The sequence below is a fragment of the Cervus elaphus genome, chromosome 9, assembly GCF_910594005.1.
Source record: "Cervus elaphus chromosome 9, mCerEla1.1, whole genome shotgun sequence".
Classification (NCBI taxonomy): domain Eukaryota; kingdom Metazoa; phylum Chordata; class Mammalia; order Artiodactyla; family Cervidae; genus Cervus; species Cervus elaphus.
This window is the reverse complement of record NC_057823.1, coordinates 101747409-101769825: the sequence shown is the minus strand read 5'-3', so window position 1 is coordinate 101769825 and position 22417 is coordinate 101747409. Positions and strand designations below refer to the sequence as shown.

At 39.6% G+C, this 22417-nt stretch overlaps 1 long non-coding RNA gene across 1 annotated transcript in view; it reads right to left on the bottom strand.

Moving 5' to 3' along the window:
* Positions 1-920: 920 nt before the first annotated feature.
* The window catches only part of LOC122700670, a 118374-nt gene continuing 96877 nt past the window's right edge, over positions 921-22417 (bottom strand). Inside the window, exon 3 of the long non-coding RNA XR_006342859.1 lies at positions 921-981. This is a non-coding gene — a long non-coding RNA (uncharacterized LOC122700670). The remainder of the gene's footprint in view (positions 982-22417) is intronic.

Below are 22417 nucleotides of genomic sequence, written 5' to 3'. Positions count from 1 at the left end.
CGATAAAGTTCAGAAACAGGTGAAACTAATCTGTGCTGTTAGAAGTCAGGAGGGCTTACTCTTGGTGGAAGGAGGTAGACGTGGAAAAGTGTAACTGTGGTTTGAGGGCTAATGCTCTATTTCTTGGTATGCTATTAGTTATCAGTGAAAGTTTATCATCTCCATAATTATGTTCACTTTTTTCTATGTATATTTCAATAAATAATTACCAAATTTTAAAAGTGAAAGTACACTTTTCATGCTTCTTTGTAATTTATCTACATTTATTATTTTTAAATTTAGGGTTTTTTTTCTTCTGGGTGGGCTTCCCTGGTGGCTCAGATGGTAAAACAAAATCTTCCTGCAATGCAGGAGACTTGGGTTGAATCCCTGGGTGAGAAAGATCCCTGGAGAAGGGAGTGGCAACCCACTCCTGTATTCTTGCCTGAAGAATTCCATGGACAGAGGAGCCTGGAGGGATACAGTCCAAGCGGTCGGAAAGAGTTGGACATGAGTGAATGACTAACACTTTCACTTTCTTCTGGCAAGTCAGAAAAAGTTGATATTACAGAGAGGACAGACTTATATATTGGCCTCTGTACCACTTGGAAACAATCACATATTCCAAGATATCTGTTCTCCATTTTGAAGACCATGGAAAGAAGTTCCCATTCTTTGCCACGAGATCAAAAGCCATTTGGCAAAGCACACATTCAACTCTCTTCAGCTTTATTATCAGATACAGTTACAGGTAGTAGTCCATCCATATCAAATATTTGCTATTTACCACTGCCTCACTGCCCCAAATTTCTACTTATCTCCATTATCTAGAACCTAAGACCTAATGAATACTCAATATTCAGTAAAATAATAAAAAGATGGCATTCAAGTTGATGTTCAGCATTGATGGATACTCCGTATAATGATCCCTTACTCATCACGGAAGTTTCTGGAGGTCACTCTCCTTGGGGATCTGGCATACCACAAACTCCAGACAATTTTCTGCAACAAACAGAAAGTATAAACCATGCCCTATGGGGCATCACATGCTCAGAGGTCAGCAGTTAGCATGACAGTTTAAAACTAAGATGAACACAGCTGGGTATGTTACTTTCTGGTCAATATTCACATATTCTGCACACTCCCAAACCTTCACCTCACCCACGCCACTACACACACACACACACAAACACACATAAACACCAAATACATTGGCTTTATGTTAAAAAAAAAAAATGTGACTCAGCAGATAAAAGATGGAATAGCCTACTTACAAAGTGTGCACTTTTGGGTCAGACAAATCTGAGATCACCTACTGGTTCTACCTTCTACTCTCAGAATATAAGTTCTTCGACTTCAGCAATTTTGGTCTTGCAATTCATTGCTCTATTGTCAGGACCTAGGCTAGACTGTGACATATGACTGGCACTTAAAGATTACTGGCTGAGTGAATAGGTAAGATCGGCAGCATCAAAAACTGGGCACAGAGCATTTGACATCCCCAAACCAGTGATGCTGAAGTTGCTATGCAATTCAGACTCCTTATGAAGAGAGAACATGTGAAAAAATATAGCTCTGTGTCACCAACAAAATAGAATGCAAACACTGACCACAAACTTCTATACACTGTACAAGTCCCTGATTAAAAAATGAAGAAGTATGCAGTAAATTATGTGATCTGGTTTTCAGAATAACCATTCCAAATTTACTAAATCCAAAAACAAAAGAGATTACTTTTTTTTTTTTTTTTTTACCAGAAACCTTCTCCGTTGGAGAGAAAAACAAAGTGAAACTAATTAAAATATTTATCTAGTAATGAATATGCAGAGAGATGACAAGAGTGTTGGGCTTGGAGTCAGATGGACCTAAATTTTAATCCTAGACAACCTAGACAGCATATTAAAAAGCAGAGACGCTACTTTGCTGACAAAGGTCCGTCTAGCCAAAGTCCTAGTTTTTCCAGTAGTCATGTATGGATGTGAGAGTTGGACTATAAAGAAAGCTGAGTGCCGAAGAATTGATGCTTTTGAACTGTGGTATTGGAGAATACTCTCGAGAGTCCCTTTGACAGCAAGGAGATCAAACCAGTCCATTCTAAAGGAAATCAGTCCTGAATATTCATTGGAAGGACCGATGCTGAAGCTGAAACTCCAATACTTTGGCCACCTGATGTGAAGAACTGACTCATTTGAAAAAGACCCTGATGCTGGGAAAGATCGAAGGCAGGAGGAGAAGGGGATGACAGCGGATGAGATGGTTGGAAGGCATCACCGACTCAATGGACATGGGTTTGAGTGGACTCCTGGAGTTGGTGATGGACAGGGAGGCCTGGCGTGCTGCAGTCCATGGGGTCACAAAGAGTCGGACATGACAGAGCAACTGAACTGAACTGAAATTTTAACCCAGCTCTGGCATTTATTGATAGTATGAATGACTGTGGAAAAGTTTTGCCTGCAAAAAGAAGATAATTATATACCTCATGTGGTTTTTATGAAGAATAAAAGAGATAATGCATTAAAGTTCTAGTACACAGGCTGGCAAAAGATAGATAAATTCTCAATAAATGTTAGATCTTATTATTAGAGTGCCTTCTTGACAAATATTATGATAGATATTTCACATTTTAATTTTTTTAAATATTTTTAGAGAAGATTCAGCAGCATCCATACTTCTAGGAGTTTCTGAAACTGTTGATAGAAAAAATATCAGAAACTTACTTCACTCATGGAGTCAACTTGCATATGAGATCATCATCCAATCTTCCTCTATTATGTTGAGCAAAATTATTTTCCCAGAGTGATCCACCTTTAATCCAGCCATAAAGAGTTGCAGTTCCCAATTTTAATTGACAAATCTAATTACTGTGATGAGTTTATTTATAGTCACTATTCAATATCTATTGATAGTTTCTTGACCTTGAAGAGTATCATCTAATTAACGTGGCAATATGTGTTAATGGATTTTTAAATTACTTCACACTGGATAAAAGGTAAAATGAAAAAGGGAAATTCATTTTCAGAAAGAAGAATCACAATGGATGAAAACAAGCCTTACACATGGCACTAGATATGGAACATGAAGGATTTCCTTGGTATGCATTTGATGTTGTGGTGTATGAGGGCAAGTTATTTTATAGAAGGGGTGGTACATGTTTGGGGAGTTCTGTCAGGAACATTGTTAATCAACTCTGCCTCAATATAAAATACTTTTTTTTTTAAATTTAGCTCAGAAAAAAAGATTAAATGAAATGGTAAGTTTGGGGACCTAGTTCATTATGAATGATATCCCTGTAGGAAGAGGAAGACCCCAGGGATGAACGTTCACGGAGGGAGACCAAGTGAGGACACAGTAAAAAGACAACCAGTGAGAAAGACCTCAGTAGAAACCAAACCAGCCAACACCTTGAACCCCAGAACTATGAGAAAATAAATTTTTGCCTGTAAACAACCCAATCTGTGGTATTTTGTTATGACAGCCCTAGCAGGCTAACACAGGGAGCTATGTGCCAGCAACTGGTGCAGTAGCTAGCACAGAGTAAGTGTTCAACTTAGAAAGAAAGAAGGGGTAGATGAAGTAAGAAAGGAAACAGGAAGGAGGATAAAAGGAAGAGGTTTCTTACAGATGGAAATTCGTGTCCACAAGACCCAAATTCAGAAGGTCTAGTCCTTTTTCACTGCAGCGAATGCTGTGACACATTTCAGTTCCAGAACCTGGAAGGCACTTGGTTCGCATCTGCCTTGCAAAAACTTTCAACCTTTTATGTTTATTTACCATTCAGCGCTCGGAGGATGGTAATTTCATCATTCATGGGGCCCAAATCGACATGTCTAAAACCAGTAGTTACATTTAAAGAGAGAAAAGTAAACTAACACCTGTGAAATTCCTATTTTGCTTCTAGCAGTTTATTAAGAAATATTTTATGTTTTGAAAAGAAGTCGGTTAGCCGGGCTACACCTTAAGAATTTGCACAGCTACCATAGATTATTCTACTCTGATATCTAATCTTTTTAAAATAAGGGGCTTTCCTGGTGCCTCAGGGGTAAAGGATCAGCCTGCCAATGCAGGAGTCATGGGTTCGATCCCTGATCCGGAAAGATCCCACATGCCTGCAGAGCTACTAAGCTCAGCTGCCACAACTGTTGAGCCTGTGCTCGAGAGCCCAGGAGTCCCAACCACCAAAGCGGGCACGCCCCAGAGCCCATGTTCCAGAACAAGAAAGGCCACCACAGTGAGCAGCCCACACACAGCAATGAAGAGGAGCCCCACTTTCCACAGCCAGAGAAAGCCTGTGTGCAGCAGAGAAGACCCAGCACCGCCAAAAATGAAACTACAAATAAACACAGAGGTGAGAAGGTATGAGGGGGAGATTTTTAAAGATTTTCTTTTTATTTGGAAATGACATTTTCTTTCATAACAGAAAATATGAGAAAGGAAATTGTACCTCTGGAATTTAGGAAATACTCGCTTTCTTGGCATAAGATAAATGGGAATGAACCACTGCAGTGAGAACTATCGCTAGTACAGTGAAGTATAGCAAAGTTGTTGCAGGAAGGGGGACCCATTCCAGGCCCCCAAACTGGGCTCTTGTCTAATACTCGGAAATGAATTTTCTGAGGAGACACGTGTGCTGAGAAAGCAAGAGATTTTAATGGGAAAGGGCACCCGGGTGGAGAGCAGGAGGGTAAGGGAACCCAGAAGAACAGCTCTGCCACATGGCTTGCAGTCTTGGGTTTTATGGTGAAGGGGTTAGTTTCCGGGTTGTCTTTGGCCAATCATTCTGACTCAGGGTCCTTCCTGGTGGTGCCCACCTCGTTCAGCCAAGATGGACGCCAGAGAGGAGGATTCTGGGAGGTGGTCGGACAGGTGGTGTCTCCTTTTGACCTTTCCCGAATGCTTCCGGTGGGCGGTGGCTTATTAGTTCCATGTTCCTTACCAGGACCTCCTGTGGTAAAACAACTCATGCAAATGGTTACTATGCTGCCTGGCCAGGGAGGGCGGTTTCAGTCAGTGTGCTTGCCCTAACAAAGTGATGTTCAGTGAGGCTCATTGTATACGAAGATGTTTCAGTCAGATGCACTCAGGCACAGTTTTAGAATGGTTCTTCATTATTTGAAAAGAAGCTGGCTAATAACCTATTTAAAACCATATCTTTTATTCTTTATTTTTTCCATCAGCAACAAGGGTTGAAGGAGGCAGCACAGCTAGAGGAGACAACAGAAGACCTTCCCAGGTGATTTGGAAAGCCAGACCTTGGCTAGGTGGCAATCACACGGACACAATCATCTCTCAGGTCCATCTGTGAGGCACTCACAGTTCATGGCTGAGTCCCTACTGATTCCGTGACCCTGTGGATTCCAGAAGTGCCTGCTTGAAGGAAAGTATCTCTCCTTTTCTGTTACCTGAATCTTTTGATATAATTATGGCCTGCTAATTGATTTATTTTGGCAGTTTTATCAATATTATGTCTGATCCCATCATTTAAAGCCATTGAACAATTTGAAGGGAAAAATAGTATATATACATGTGTATGTATGTGTATGTATGTATGTATACATATTTGCATGTGTGTGGGTATATCTGAGTATATGTGTGTGCACGTGACTGTGTGTCTTAGAGACAAGGGAAAAACAGAAAAAGAAAAAAAAATATTTCCATTAAAACATTCTCAGATTTGTTTATGCAACTCATTCATTTCAACCTCAGAAAACCACCAAACCCACCACAAATTACTCTGGTCAAAAATTCAGTAGCTTGTTTGGCTACTGAATCTATTTTTATAAAATTAGTTTAATTTTTATCCACTTAACCTCCCTACTTTCCTAACATACTTTGATCTACTATAACAACCCTAAATACTAAGACCCAGGTAAAATCCTTTTTTAATTTTTATCAGAGTTTTCCTACTCAAGTGAGCCCTGTGTTATAGTCTACATAATCTATAATCTCAAGTAAACAAGTTGGCAGGCAATGTGAGTGAATAAGTGTAAATACGTGGTATCTGTGTATGTTTCTCGTTTTCCTCACACCCAATACAGTCATGAATATGAGAAATAATCTTCCTCCTAACTCTACCGAAAGGGAAAAAACCTCTAGAAGCAGAAGGATATACTGGCACACAACATTCATGTGGGCGATAAACGGGAGTGGTGGGGACTGTGGCAAATTGAAGAACGATGCCACTTCCAAAGTAAACAGGAGCTACTCAGCTGCAGACACTGCCCCCTCATAAGATCATAGGTTGAGGATATACAACTCTTCCGAATTATCAAGAGAAGAGAAACTCTGAATATTTATATAAAATATCTGTCTTTGAATACTGGCAATTAATTAAAAATTCTTGTAAATACACAAAAACTTTTCTAAACAACATGCAGGCAAGAGTATGGTCCAAACATCTAAGGGCCAAGTTTAGCCCAAGTCATCATTTGCCGCCTCTGAAATAGACATTCATAATACATACAGCTTTAGGGCATCTCCTATTACTATCTAAAACAGTTAGGACTGTGTAGCATACACACTCCAATGCCTAGCTGTCTGGGTTTAAATTCTGTTCCTCCATTAACTTGCGGGATAATTTGGTCAAATGACCTAACCTCTCTGTGCCTCAGTTTCCTCCTTTATAAAATGCAGATAAAAACAGGATTTTTAAAAAGACTAAATGAAGCCCTATTAGTACAGAAATTCAGTTCAGTTCAGTCGCTCAGTCGTGTCTGACTCTTTGCAACACCATGGACTACTGATTTTCATAAACAAAAGCAAAACTGCAGTGCCTTATATACAAATTTGAAATATTTCAGATTCCATTATGTGTCATGTTGCTTAAGACTGCCTGCTTTTGAAACTAAAGATCAATTACTGCTTTGTGGTTTAAAATTCAAACAATGCTATAACAGACAGCAGGGAGATGAATCCAATCAATCCTAAAGGAAATCAACCCTGTATATTCATTGGAAGGACTGATGATGAAGCTGAAGCTCTAATACTTTGGCCACCTGATATGAAGAGCCAACTCTTTGGAAAAGACCCTGATGCTGGGAAAGATTCAGGGCAGGAGGAGAAGGGGGAGACAGGATGTTCAGAAATTAGAATAGCTTAAATCACAGGGTGATTATTCACTATAAGATGGCTGTTATTAAATTTCATATTGAATTATAACTTATGGTATTTCTTTGATAACTTCTCCCTCACTAAACTGTAAATGTCTTGAAAGTATCATTTTATACAATGTGACACTTAACATAGCTTCTTTTTCTAGAAGGACCTTAGTATTCTTTAAGCCCCAAATGTAGCAGAAATCTTAAAAAGACATTTTAAGAGACTGACTGGAAATAAGGTCATGATACTCCCTGTCCTTGCCTTTGTTCTACGTATTTAAATCTACTGTGAGGCCAGCACATTGCATGAGTCCATGTCAATTTGTTCTATGATCAGTTATAATGAATGTTTTCCAAGTCACAGACATATAATTTCCTCTTTGATATATTCTATCCAGTCTGCAGTACGACAGACAGGCACTATTTCATGTCCTTTTCTTTTCTCCTTTTGAAAAGACTGGGAGAGAGTTAGGGTTAGATAGAACAGTAGGTACACGCAGGGCAGACGTGTGTGACTGGAGCCCCTGGGTCTTTCTCACCTGCCTTTACTTAAATTGGCAGAGGTTACATCACAAAAACCTGACAGGGGGCTTGTAAAAATGGAGCCATTATTATCCTCATTCTTTTCTTCCACGATAATCCTTGTTCCCTTTGAAAATAAAGAGTAGGTTCCAGAAAGGGAGTGTTACAAAACGGAACCCCCATATTTCGCAGCATGAGATTCAGAATTCTGAGACCGGTAACACAAATAGAGCTTTACACGACAGACTACGATAATGACTGAACCTCAGAACTTTGGGAGACAGGCGCTAACACATAAAGTTAAAGGCATGTCCTGGTCCAATCTAAACTTCTCTCCTCCCCGAATGATATTTTAAAATGTTGAATACAACCATCACAAATCATGTGTCACTAAGCAATCAAAAACCTTCTCCTAAGACTTAGTGGATTGAAAGTAATACAATGGAATGGGGCCAGAGAAAGTGAAAATGTGAGAGGGCTTAAAATATACTGATATTAATACTAAGGTTTTTCAGAGGAAACTTTTATTGTTAAAACAATAGTCATCAGCCTTGGGCCACCTTGCTGCATAAGTGCTCACAGGCTACATGTGGGTTTATGTGAAAGGAGAGGGGAGAGAGAGAGAATGTGGAAAAGATAAGGTTTTGGAAGAAGCCAAATGAATCATGAAAGCTTAATGAAGAATTACATAAACTACGTAGATAAACATCTCTTGAAAACTTGGCTTAAACAAAGGTGAAATCTGAAGGAAATTAACCATATCAGAATTTTCAGTACTCAACAGTTTCTTCAAATAAATATTCACTGACTGTTTAGTCTGTTCCAGGCATTGGACTTGATTTTGGAGACAACAATGCAAATGAGACACAGTATCTGCCCTTGAAGAGCCACTGATTCCAGTGTTTGTACCTGTGTGTTGGGAGTAAGCTTACCCAAAAATGGAGGCAGGGTGGGAGGGAGGGAGAGAAGAAGAGAGGGATGAAGAAAGGGTGAGAAAGAAGAATGTATAGGTAAAGTCAAAGGAGACATCGGTCAGTTAGGAAACAGAAAAACAGAGAGCAGAAAGACTTTATGTGACTTAACTTAGCTCTAACTGACCAGGCATTGCTAGACAGATGGTAACTGAAGGGTATCACTTCACAAAATTAACCTCTTGAAATGCGTATTTTGCTTCTTTTCATAAGTTCCAGAGCCCATGCCTGTTAATTTATGGGAAAACAACTCACTTACGGTCTTGCATACTGCCAGGTACTTGACAGCAACCATATCCTTAATGTCCTAAAAAGTCACTCTTAGTTTGTAAGGAAATGGCAGACAGTACTATGAAAAATATATCCCCGAGTCATACTATTCAGCTCTCTGATAAACTCTATAGACCCCAAACACAGAAAACAGAAGTCAAACACAGAAGAAAATAGGCCTAAAATGATTCAAAAGGCTGTAGACTGGAAACTACAAGAAAAGAAACTAACCCTAGATGATTTAAATTGAAAGAGATTTATTGAAAGGATATTAGATTGATATCAGACTCAGGGGAAAAGTCGGAGAAGCAGAGATGTGGATACGCAGCCAAGAATAATCCCTAAAATTATCCTAATGACTTGATGAACTGGAACACCACGGCTGCCATCTCACGGCGCTGGACTCGGCAGCTCGCTCTGTCGGCATCGCTGGTCTGTGACACCAGACTCAGGCCCTGAAAGCACTGTTCTGACCAGTGAGCTTCAACCCAGCATTGCATCTTCCACTGCCAACGAGAGAAAACTCCCCAAAGTGCCCACTATTCCGGGCTGGGCACATCTCACTTCATGGCACCTAGATCACATATCCTTGCCCTGGCTGTAAGAGGGGACGTGCTAGGGAAGTAATATCGTCACTGTCTATAATGGGAGGAGGATATGCCCCTGCAGAGACTCATAATGAAAAGGCAACTCCCATATTTGGGAATACGGTTCAAACGCTGGCCAACCAAGAGGAACAGGAAGATAGAAGGTACTTTTCTGTAGCAGAAAAGTTAGCCAAACTCGATGTTAGCCAAACTTGAATAATCCTCTGCCTTTTATTAGGTATGTGACAACTTCTCTGAGACTCATTTCCTCCTCAGGAAAACACTGCCTACATTTCTTATTTGTGGTAAGGAAAACACACACACACACATACACACTTTGGAATGGATTGTTGTTCAGTCAATCAGTCGTGTCTGACTCTTTGCGACCCCATAGACTGCAGCACGCCAGGCCTCCCTGTCCTTTACCAACTCCTGGAGCTCACTCAAACTCATGTCCATTGAGTCAGTGATACCATCCAACCATCTCATCCTCTGTCGTCCCCTTCTCCTCCCGCCCTCAATCTTTCCCAGCATCAGGCTTGTTTCTAATGAGTCAGCTCTTCACATCATGTGGCCAAAGTCTTGGAGTTTCAGCTTCAGCATCAGTCCTTCCAATGAATATTCAGGGTTGATTTGCTTTAGGATGGACTGGTTGGATCTCCTTGCAGTCCAAGGGACTCTCAAGAGTCTTCTCCAACACCACAGTTCAAAAGCGTCAATTCTTCAGTGCTCAGCCTTCTTTATAGTCCAACTCTCACATCCATACAAGACTACTGGAAAAACCATAGCTGTGACTAGATGGACCTCTGTCAGCAGTGATGCCTCTGCTTTTTAATACACTGTCTAGGTTGGTCATAGCTTTTCTTCCAAGGAGCAAGCCGTCTTTTAATTTCATGGCTGCAGTCACCATCTGCAGTGATTTTGGAGCCTAAGAAAATAAAGCCAGCTTTTTCACCCTCCTCTTTCACCTTAATCAAGAGGCTCTTGAGTTCCTCTTCACTTTCTGCCATTAGGATGACATCATATGTGTATCTGAGGTTGTTGGTATTTCTCCCAACAATCTTGCTTTGCCAGGGCTTTTTCTTTCTTGGTATCTTTTAAAATAGGAGAGACATTTCATTTACCACGAAATATTTACGTATTATTTGGCCTAAAGAGAACGAACAAAAAACATGTAAAATTCATTCCTAAAAGATTCAGATACACTCAAGAACTGTGTGAAGATGTGAAGTAGAGGGGTGTCTATGCTGATTACCCGGCATTATGAGTTTTCAATGAAACCAAAATCTTGCCCCCAAAAAAAAAAACAAAAAAAAAACAAAGAAGGAACAAAAGCCTAGATGGGGAAGAAAAGAACATTCCTGAAGAAAGCAGAAGGGGAGGCTTTGCAGTGCTGGCAGTTTCTCCTCTCCCTTCTTGCCTCTGTGTGAGCAAGCAGACATCGCAAAGCAGCTCTTTATTCAGCCGACTACGTTTGCTGATCACCAGGACCAGCAAACATTTGGGAACAAGGCAAAGACCGCCCTTTTCAGTTTCCCCCTGAGTGAAGGCTCCTTGGCAGGGCCTCTGAGGCTTTGTAAGGGCTTAGAGGAGCCTGCAGAAATCATCTCAGGCAAGGCGAAGGGGTCACTGAGGGGACCCACCCAGGGACATCCATTAAGGGGTTTTGAGGAAAAAGAGGTGCCACTGTTTTCCACAGAAATCTCTGAAGTTAGGGGGCTGCACAGAGAATGTGCCCTAGGAACCAAAGCCCATCTCAAGTGTTACACCGGAGAGCCAGCGTCAGAGACCCGCAGCACCAAATGTCACCAGGCGTCCTTGTTAGACGGACAGGAGGCGATGGCCGGTCACAGAGGTGCCCCAAATCCTCACAAGGAGCACCCTGTCCTTCAAGTGAGCCGTCGGCCCTCGCCTAAACCCCAGGCCTCAGCGAACACAGGTGAGCGCGGGTGCAGAACACTACCCCTCCACTGAAAGGCACTGATCACAATAAATACTGAATGTGTCCTGAAAAAAAACTCTCTGCATAAATTGAGATATTTTTACTGTAAAGATCAAGCTTCATTCCTCAGCCTTACCCGTGGGTGGTGGAACAGAAAATAATGTTAGCAAGATATTAGGGGAAAAAACCTGTTTGTATGTTTCTGATTTGAAAGTATTCAAGGTATGGCTTTTATAATTATTTGACTGTCTTATGTGAAGGAGCCTAGGAGAGAGGGTATATGAAGGGAACAGAATAAAAAACTGAAGCCGGTCAGCCGTCGCTCAGTTGAGGAAATTTTATCTAACAGAACTGATTCTATCTGGTACTAGGACACCTTCCAATTTCAACAACAACAAACACAAAGAAAATGTTTCTGTGGATCCTAAATAAATATATTGTTCAGTGCCCTTCCAAGAAAAGAAATTATTATACCTGAACTTTGTTATCCATTCCAGTAGAACTCAAATTATTTAAGCTGAACTTTGTTGATTTTTAGCTAAAAAATACTCAAATCTTGACTGACAGTGCTGTTTACTCTAACGTACTACTAACAATAACTACATAAATAATAGCAATAATTCACAGTACACAATGTGTCTTTGCTCTGAGAAACTCTAAAGAACCTCACATTTACTATGTTCCTGCTCACAGGCGTCCCTGTGAGGACTGGAAATGAACCAGAGTGTATTGATTGTGCTGTACAGAAAAAGACCCACCGAGGTTAAGTACTAGCCCAGGTCTGTGGCAGACCCCTGATAGACATCTCTAAAGGCAACTACATAAACCAGCGTTGAGCTGAACCCAGTTATAACAGAGCTGATGAAGGCCCACATCTGCACAACACAGGAACTGGACCTCCTCAGCAGAGTCATGAAATCTTTGCCCTGGGCGAACCTCAGTCTCTCTCTAAAGAACCTTAAATCAGCCCGTCAGCCTCTGTCATTTTACTTTCTTCAGGTTGTTAGGGCTGCGGTGCCTTTCTGGTCTGCGTCAGGCTAGATGCTTTGGCCAAGACAACGGGCAATTTTGCTCCCCAGGAGTGTGACTACAAGGACTTGCCTGACAGTAAAGTAATTCTTCAACTGAAGGAAACTTTTTTTATCACAATATTTGAAGATCACAAAGTTCCCTTAATGTGTGATCACTGTAAAATTACTGTTAAAGACTATTTTAATAAAAAAGATACTATCAAGTTCACATCTGATTGGCTAATATTTTTGCCTTTTTAATTTGATCCTACCTGCCCTCATATCTGTATGCATACTTTCCACTTCCGATATTTGTCTTTGGCTAACGATTTTGATGACTTGGAGCTATTGCCAAGATCTCTTTCAACACGTTTTTTATTCTGGTTTTTGTCCATTATTTACAAAAATCTACACTTTCCAACTCATCTTGTCACTTCTTTCTTTAATTAAATATGGAAAATCTTGGCTAAGAGCTAAATTTTCTAAGACAACAGATTATTTGAATACAAATTGTAGCAAGAATTTGAGTATGCTGACAAGCTGATGGAATGTATTTTTCTCCTAACTACAATGGATTTTCAAAATTACTTTAGCTTTATTTGCTAAAAGGACAAATTCTTTCAAATCCTTGCTAAGACAGTCAATGGGCTTCATCTATTGAAAAATGGAGTCGTTTCCCCGGTTTTCCTGAGAGTTTATAAAGTCCCTCTCTACTAACACCTGCCTTCCCTCCCCATTGCCATCAGTATAGACTGAGGGGAGGCCTGATGTCCAAGAAGCTGCCTTCTCACACACACAGACACACAAGTAGGGGCCAGCAAAAGCGCCATGCACTATACTCATGAATTGCAATAATCAGGAATTTCATTGTCCGCAGTGCAGTTATCAACCAAGTCGTGTTTGGTAATGTTAAGCAATCAGGAGACAGTGTCACATTCTAGCTTCCCTATAGGGAGCTGTTTTTATCTCCTTATATTATCATTCCTTGTGAAATTCCTTCAACTTATTCTTCTAAATTATACGTAGGGAAGCAGCATATAGGGAAGCATATAGAGTTCCATGTTCTAATTCTGGTTCAACCATCATTCACTGAGAATCGGTTTCCTTAGCCATGCAATGGAGGCAATGATATTCACCCTCTGTCTCTAGAAAAGCTTTAAGAATAAAACAATGCAAAAGAGCTTGGTCTATGATAAAGAACCACTAAAACAACTGTACATGTAATGCTGATTTTTTTTTTTTCAACAAACCAGGAGTAGATGTACTCTTTTCTCAAGGAGTAAACAGCACTTTTCAAACCCTAATAAATGTCAAGGTTATAAAGGTACAAATACCACTTGTAAAGTTCAGCATAAAGGTAAATAGGGTGGCTTATTAGCATCCACAAGAACTGCAAGTAATTTGAACCTAATAAATATCCTGAAAATATCCATAAGAAAATAGCTCATCATGTAAAAAAAAAAAAGTCTCTTTTAATGTCATACTCTACTGGTTTCTTGGGCAGGCAGCTAGTTTACCCTTTTCACTGTTTTTTGATGCCACTATCTTCAGCAATAGAGTCTATCTAGTACACAAGTGAGCTTTGAAGTAAGACAGCCTAGATTCAAAGCCCTTCTCCCCACATATTTCTTCTGTGACTTTGGGCAAAGTACATAGCCTCTCCATGCCTCAATTTCTTTAACTGTAAGATAGAAAAGGTCAATGCCTGCTGCATAATAAATGCAGATTAAATGAAATCGTGAAGATGAAACGCGTAGCACAGTATCTGAGGTACAGTACCATGACAAAAACGCTAGTTATCAACACTGTTAGTGATGATTACCATGCTGCCGCTGCTCAGTCACTCCGTCGTATCCGATGCTTTGCGACCCTATGGACTGGAGTCCTCCAGGCTCCTCTGCCCATGGGGCTTTTCAGGCATGAATACTGGAGTGGGCTGCATTCTTTCCTCCAGGACGTCTTCCCAACCCAGGGTTTGAACCCACGTCTCCAGCATTGCAGGCGGATTCTTTACCACTGAGCCACCAGGGACGCCCCAATGGTCATTATAATGGCTAATATTTATGATGTATTATTAGAACATATCTGTACATTAGGAATCTTCATAATCACTTTAATACTGAACAACCTAGTATATAAGCATGTGCGGTTCTGGAAGGGAGCAAGAGGTTTCAGTGCAGGGAAACATAAACAGGACAGTTTCTCGCCACTGGTTTGCTTTGAATAGGCATAAGTTAGTTACAATAAATTCCTAAGAGTCTTTTTTCTCTCTCTCAGTTGTCAATTAAATCATCCAGTGTGGCAGAATTCTTGGAAACTTCCAAGCTCTAAGTAGGATTTTGAGGTGCTCTACCACAAAAAAAGGTATAAGAAGATATCTAAAATAGGTAAATAAAGGTATAAGTATATAAAATAAAGTTTAAGTTAGTTAGAAGTTGGAAACACATTAACAATTATATATGACAAGGCACACAAGTCTTTTGAGCAGAATGCCTACATTCTAAGTTATAAGTGACAATAGTCATAATGCAGGCAAAATATGGCATCCACTTTTCATGATTTATAGATTTATGTGAAAACACGGTATCTCCTCCCAGGGACATTACTCCCACATACATTAACACACGTGGGGTGGAGATAATAAACAACCAGTATGCATGGAGATTAGAGTCCTGCCCCTTCTTCCAAAAATTAAAAGAAACAAACACTGTTTCATAAATGTTCAAGTCCAGAAAAAGTACATATTTGAGAAAAAAACACCGTGTATGTTTATCACTAAAATAGTCATAGAAAAGTCTGTAGGAGGCATATTTCAATAATTCAGAACTGCTTTCAGTCCCTGAAAAATTATTTACTCTTTTTAATTTGGAACTTTTCCACTTGCTGCTCCCTCTACCTGCAATATTTGTCCATCCGCAACCAACTCCTATTTTTACTGGGTTAACTTCTCTTTATTCTTGACTTCTCAGTTGACATGTCTTTTCTACTGGCAAAACTTCTCAGACAGCCCATGTGAAGATGAACTCCCCTTGCTAAGGACTCACATGCCCTGTACTTCACCTCAGATGTGCACCTTCACACTATATCTTACCCCTTATTTATCTGTATCCCCAACTAGACAGAAAGCTCAAGGAAAGCAGGAGTTGTGTGCATACTATTATCACTGCATCCTAAGCACTTAGCATGTGTCTGATACTCTGTAGGTTCCTGTTTAATATTTGCTGAAAAATTGTAAATGCTCTCAAATTTTAACATCACTTCCAAATTGCCTCTAAGCAAATACAGTTATTATGTGCTTTGTAAATAACTTCATTGTTTGCTTTTTCAAATAAATATATAATATGCCATATTGTATGGTATAGTCTCCATTATGGTTTTATATTTTTCAACGCCAACAACCAAGAATCCTTTTAGTAAATACTTAAAAATAAACAATCAGACTTAGCTTCATTTTTCTTTGCCAGGAAATAAGCTCAAAGGACTTTCAAGGGCACTTCAGCCATTTTTGCATTCTCAGATACCAAGGGAGACACTTACTCCAGGTTTTAGTCAGAAAATGCATGATGTAGAGGAGGGATGAATGGCCAGGAGGCAGAAAAAAGGCCTGGCTTGTCTTTCTCGTCTTAGCAAACTATGTAAACAGAAAGTCACTGAACTTCTCCAACTGTCTCACGTGTCATAGAATGATAAGACTGGCTCAGGCAGTTTCTAAAAGGGAAACATTTACATGAAATTAAAACAGAAAGAATACAGTCAACTACGCAAAAACTTGTCAAGAAACTGGTTTTTGGAATCTGGTTTAAAACCAAGGAAACTGAGGATGAAACAACATACCAAGGAGGAAGAGGTCTGAGCAGTGGGCCCTCCAGCAGAACAGGAGGTGGAAGCTCACTTGGGTCCTCAGCAGGGCAGTGCAGTGAGCGGCGGGCAATCCAGTGATGAGGTCTGCACACCGGGATACTTACACCCCTGGGTGGTCAATCCCATCCCCGATTTGTCTGATACCGCCTAAGTTCTCATTCATCCACTCAGGTCTAGTGTTAAAAGAATGTCTGATTTGTTCATTCTAATCTGGTTTAATAGATACAAATCTGGACTCTAGAAACACACATGCACACTAATTAATAAGGTAGTTCACAGTACTATTGGGTAACGGGCAGCAGTTACTGCTTCAGGCCCCGAGAGCTCTGCTGGACAGATTACTACTTCTTTCAGTGCACAAAGCTGAATTCTGCATGAAACCACATCTGCATGATCTTAGCTTATAATATTATTATGCCAAGATTCTTTCCTCATTTTAGCTAGGTTTTTTTTTTTTTTTTTTTGATGGGTTATTATCATGCAAAACAGAAAGGAACATAAAGAACAGATTTTTTCTTGATGATTGCTTTGGACTAGTTTTCCCAGCAACTACTAACACGTATCTTTTCCTGTTCAGTGATATTCCATGATAAATGTGAGGATTCTCATGTATAGATGGGGGTAACGATGTGAGTTAGGAGACAACAATGGACCAGCTGGCCCTCTCCTCAGAGAACCATCAGTGAAGCTGGAGTGCCCGCAGAGTCCAAAGAAAGTTACTTATTTGGAGGCAATTCTGGAAGGAATGAAACCATAGGAATTAGGGGAAGTGACATGGGGAACATCTGAATAATATCCCCTCATCAAAAATCTGATCTTCAAGCCTGCCACAGGGACTAAAATCTCACCATAGGGTCAGATCTTTGAGTTTAACGACTTAATTTATAGTGAAATTTCAAAGTCTGATAACATTTAAATAGTAGTGGAAAATATTTTAGCCGTTTCCAGTCATAAATATAATAACAGAAATGAGTATATCAAATGAGTCATTCCTTTAGCAAGATTCTATTGATTAGGGCACCAAATAATACAATTTAGAATGATAGGGAGATGGAAAGAAGAAGGGAAAATAGCTCCAGGATAGAGTTGCCTATTCCAAAGACAAAATCAAGGTAGGAATACCTGAAAGATGGTAAGAGTTAGTGCAGGTAATGAGCACTGATAAGGGGAAATGTCTACTTCCTAATTTTGGTAATGTTTGAAGAAACAGCCTTGGCCTTGAAGCAACGTTCAATGCATTCATTCATTCAACAATTTATTAAGTACTAACATGCTCCAGGCACTGTTCTAGGTACTTAGAATATCAGCATTCACAAGAATCTCTTAATAGGGAGGCAGCCCGCAACTGCAGGAACAGAAGCACATGAAAAATATCCAGAGGACATAATGGCCAAAGCTACACAAGCTTGGGTGAGATGGCAGGGAAAGTCTTTTTGAAAGAAGTGACATCTATCGAAATAATTAGAAATAACACAAAACCACACCCACGTATAAGAACCCTCCAGCATTGTCTCTCAATGAAGACTGGATTGGAACTGATCTTTCACTGACCTCCACACGTGTGTCTCTCAGAAGCCTACCATCTACAGCGATGAGAGTGATGGTGTGTGGACAAGAAAGACACTAGAATCTTGAGAGAATATGAGATCTCTGAGGGCTTTAAAAGAAAAAGAAAGTAAGTTAAAACAAAATCCAATGACGTTTTATGATTCCAAAGTTACCAGTATCCTAATGTTATCTTTGAGGATAACATTCTTCAGTTTTACAGGCTTTCGGTTGTATAAAGTTGAGCAAAACTATATTCTGGAATGTCCAACTTTATAAGGATGAAGACATATATAATAGTATGATAATGAAGTAAGTTCTTCCTTAGAGTATTTGGAAGTGTTCCCTGAAAAAATGTACCTCTGAATCCAAAGTCTCCAAACGTTTACCTCTTTTTCATTTTTCAAGACAGATTCCTCTAAGCCAGATGATGGCTGTGGACCCTAATTTATAAATAACATAAAAGCAACATTTTAATAATATAGCAGCCCGAATTTAGGCACAAATGCTTTTTTCTATTTATTATAGAATGATTTGGCTAGTGATGTGATTTGAAATGATTAGTTTATTTTGCACGTGAATCTCCTAGCCCTTAAATGCCAGGCCTCTGTCAAAAAGAAACTTTAGGAAGGAAACGTCTCTGTTTTGGAGGAAAAGTGGTCCAGAGAAAGCTACAGAAGCACAGACAAAGGATATAGGACCACCTAGGGACCTGCCGATAACCAAAGCAACAGTTCAACAAAGAAAACAGGGAAAATATCGATAGTAAACTCTTAAAAAAAAATTGAAGTACCTGGGGAGGAAACTGGGAGGTGAAATATGGGTTCAGCTATTAAAAGGAAGGTGAACCTATAAAACTGCACAATTTGGGATTGACTTGAGTAGAATGTGTGGGGTGGACAAATGGGTGTGTGCCAATTATTAACCTATCACCTCTCGGCTAGAAACCCAGCCTTCCTCCTTAAGGTACTGAATCCACACTTTACAATGGTTCGCTTTTGCCAGCTGGTCAAAACGGGGCACGGAGAGACCTGCAGCTCTGGAATAAGAAGCAGTAGTTGACATTCTTCTGCACATTTGTTCTCTGTTTCCGTGTGGCAAAGAGAAGACCAAGATAATGTGGACACACAGTGCCCCCCACAGCATTCTCTGAAGCACTGCCCACCCCCAGGCCAGCCTCGGGTTTCTGTGAGGAGACCCCAGTAGAATACAGTGTATTGTGGGCAATCATGCTCTCCCATTTGAGGTCACCACCTCAGCCTTATGGGGATCTCCCCCTAAATCCTTCCTGATTCACTAACTCTACAACCACAGAGATGGTAGCTAGCTTCTGCAATTGCTAACTCTGTTATTCCTTCAAATTTTCTTTACCTTTTTTATCGAATTAATAATGATTATATTTTCCCTGCTCAAAATATTACTGTAGAATTTTTTAAATTTATTTTTTTCATTTATTTTTATTAGTTTGAGGCTAATTACAATATTGTAGTGGTTTTTGCCATACACTGACATGAATCAGCCATGGATTTACATGGGTTCCCCATCCCGATCCCCCCTCCCGCCTCCCTCCCCACCATATCCCTCTGGGTCTTCCCAGTGCACCAGCCCCGAGCACTTGTCTCATGCATCCAACCTGGGCTGGTAGTCTGTTTCACCCTTGATAGTATACTTGTTCAATGCTATTCTCTCAGATCATCCCACCCTCGCCTTCTCCCACAGAGTCCAAAAATCTGTTCTGTACATCTGTGTCTCTTTTTCTGTTTTGCATATAGGGTTATCATTACCATCTTTTAAAATTCCATATATATGCGTTAGTATACTGTAATGTTCTTTATCTTTCTGGCTTACTTCACTCTGTATAATGGGCTCCAGTTTCATCCATCTCATTAGAACTGATTCAAATGAATTCTTTTTAATGGCTGAGTAATATTCCACGGTGTATATGTACCACAGCTTCCTTATCCATTCATCTGCTGATGGGCATCTAGGTTGCTTCCATGTCCTGGCTATTATCAACAGTGCTGCGATGAACATTGGGGTGCACGTGTCTCTTTCAGATCTGGTTTCCTCAGTGTGTATGCCCAGAAGTGGGATTGCTGGGTCATATGGCAGTTCTATTTCCAGTTTTTTAAGGAATCTCCACACTGTTCTCCATAGTGGCTGTACTAGTTTGCATTCCCACCAACAGTGTAAGAGGGTTCCCTTTTCTCCACGCCCTCTCCAGCATTTATTGCTTGTAGACTTTTGGATAGCAGCCATCCTGACTGGCATGTAATGGTACCTCGTTGTGGTTTTGATTTGCATTTCTCTGATAATGAGTGATGTTGAACATCTTTTCATGTGTTTGTTAGCCATCTGTATGTCTTCTTTGGAGAAATGTCTGTTTAGTTCTTTGGCCCATTTTTTGACTGGGTCATTCATTTTTCTGGAATTGAGCTGCAAGAGCTGCTTGTATATTTTTGAGATTAATCCTTTGTCTGTTGCTTCATTTGCTATTATTTTCTCCCATTCTGAGGGCTGTCTTTTCATATTACTGTAGATTTTTGTCTTCTGGCTGGACCTGACTGATACAAGGTCACACTTAATAGTCAAGAACCCCAATTTCCTAGTAGCTTTTCTCCACCTATTAATTCAGAATGTCCAATTCCTACAATGTCCAAAACTAGCACCACCACAGCTAGATATTTCTGAGATCCATAAAGTGTCTTATACAGACTCACCAAAAAGAATACTCCCGGTGACACCTCTTTGGCATTAACCGATGCAGGGAGTATCAAACAACGGGGAACCACACTCCCCTGGGGACTGCCACTGGACCTGCGTATAATCGAAGCTCTGGAGAATTCTACGGCAAAGCACAGAAGGAGTTCTGCCTTGTCCCATCAAGGAAAAGACTCACAAAGCAATGATGCTGGAGTCCTAATGTTTTACACAGATTTTAGGGAGATTGTGCTTTATGATGGCTTCTTTTGTTTTCATCCCTCTCCTACTCAGTCTCCATGGGATTTAGACACGTGTGCAACAGGAAAACTAGTGAGTGATGGACAACATGTTGAACTTGAGGCTGGCTTGATTCCTCTGTAGCCAAGTTTCACTTTTTACAACAGATTCATCCTTATTTTCCCCTCAGAACAACTTCTTCTAAAACTGTTCTCAATGCACAGAAAAAATGCCCACCCTAATAGTTTTCCAGACCAATTACATTACATTTGCATTTTACCTAGAACCCCTCCATACTTGTAAAAATGTACACCGATGGAGAATAGTATGGCTTAGTAGTTCAATATAATTTGAATATAACATGAGAGAGGATAGAGAAGAGAGGAAGAGGAAAGAGATAAAGTCATTTAACTAAAAAGGACTTGTTTATGAGTTCTACAACACAGTTATTTATTATTTATAAATAATATAAATAGGAAGCCATTTGTGTTATTTATAAATAGATTAATTCAGAGGATAGACTGGGATGAGGAATAAGGGCAGATGAATCTAAAAGCAGAGAATCCCTTATCTCTCACCTGTCTTTCTAAAGGACAGAGACTATCAACAGAATCTAGGCTAATATTGACAAAACACATTAAATTCCTTTTAGAAAAAATGTCCTCTAACACAAAACAAGATAGAGAAAGTCATCCTTTTCACTTAATCTGATTTTTAAAACATAACATTGAACATAATCTCTATTCTGGCAAAGAACAATGAGTTTGATTTTCAATGGATGCAATTCATGACTTTCTCATCAATTTGTAAGAAAAATGACTATACCTTCTAAAGATGATATATGAGAATTCAATATACAAAAACATCAAAATAGGAAGCTGTTGTTAAATGTAAATGGATGAATTCTTTCTGGGATGAAACTGAAATAATCTTTCTATATATGTCAGTTCAGGGTATTTTCTAAGATTCATTTATATAACTGATACCTTTTTTCCAATAGTCATGTCACTTTAATTCTTTTTTTTTTTCACTTTAATTCTTAAGTGTAGATCACTGTCCCTATTTAATGAAAAACTTCATTCATCTTATGTGTATTTAAACATTTGGACAACTAAAGAAGCAAAAACATACTCTAGTTGGTTTAAATGAATATTTTTAAAATATACATTGTTAAGGAATAAAAGAGATCTTCATTTACTCAGGTGCAGTGCAATAGATTGCACACAGGATATAAAAGAAAATTCACAATCTCTTGTTGTAAAGATATACTTCTGAGCCTATATGTAAGAAAACTATGAATTTGAGATAATTATTCATAAGGCAAAAACATAAGCTTACCTACTTATGGAGCTGAAAAGTTTCAAAAGATTTGTAACTACCTCTTCCTAACTTCTCAGGTGACTATGGTCCTGGAACTGAATTGTGATCCTTGCCTGTTTTCTATTCTACAACCAAAGGGTTAATAAATTCTATCCTTTAATCATCCCCCCCAAACAGATAGAGAAAAAAATGGCTTTATCAGAAAGAATTTTATAGGAAGAGGAAGAAAACATGTGCCTGAATTGTCTATTTCATTGATACAGTCCACCCTCCAAATCCTTGGATTCCACATCCTTGGATCCAACCACCTGCAGATTCAACCAACGGCAGATCAAAAATATTACACAAAAAAATTCAGAAAGTTCCAAACAGCAAG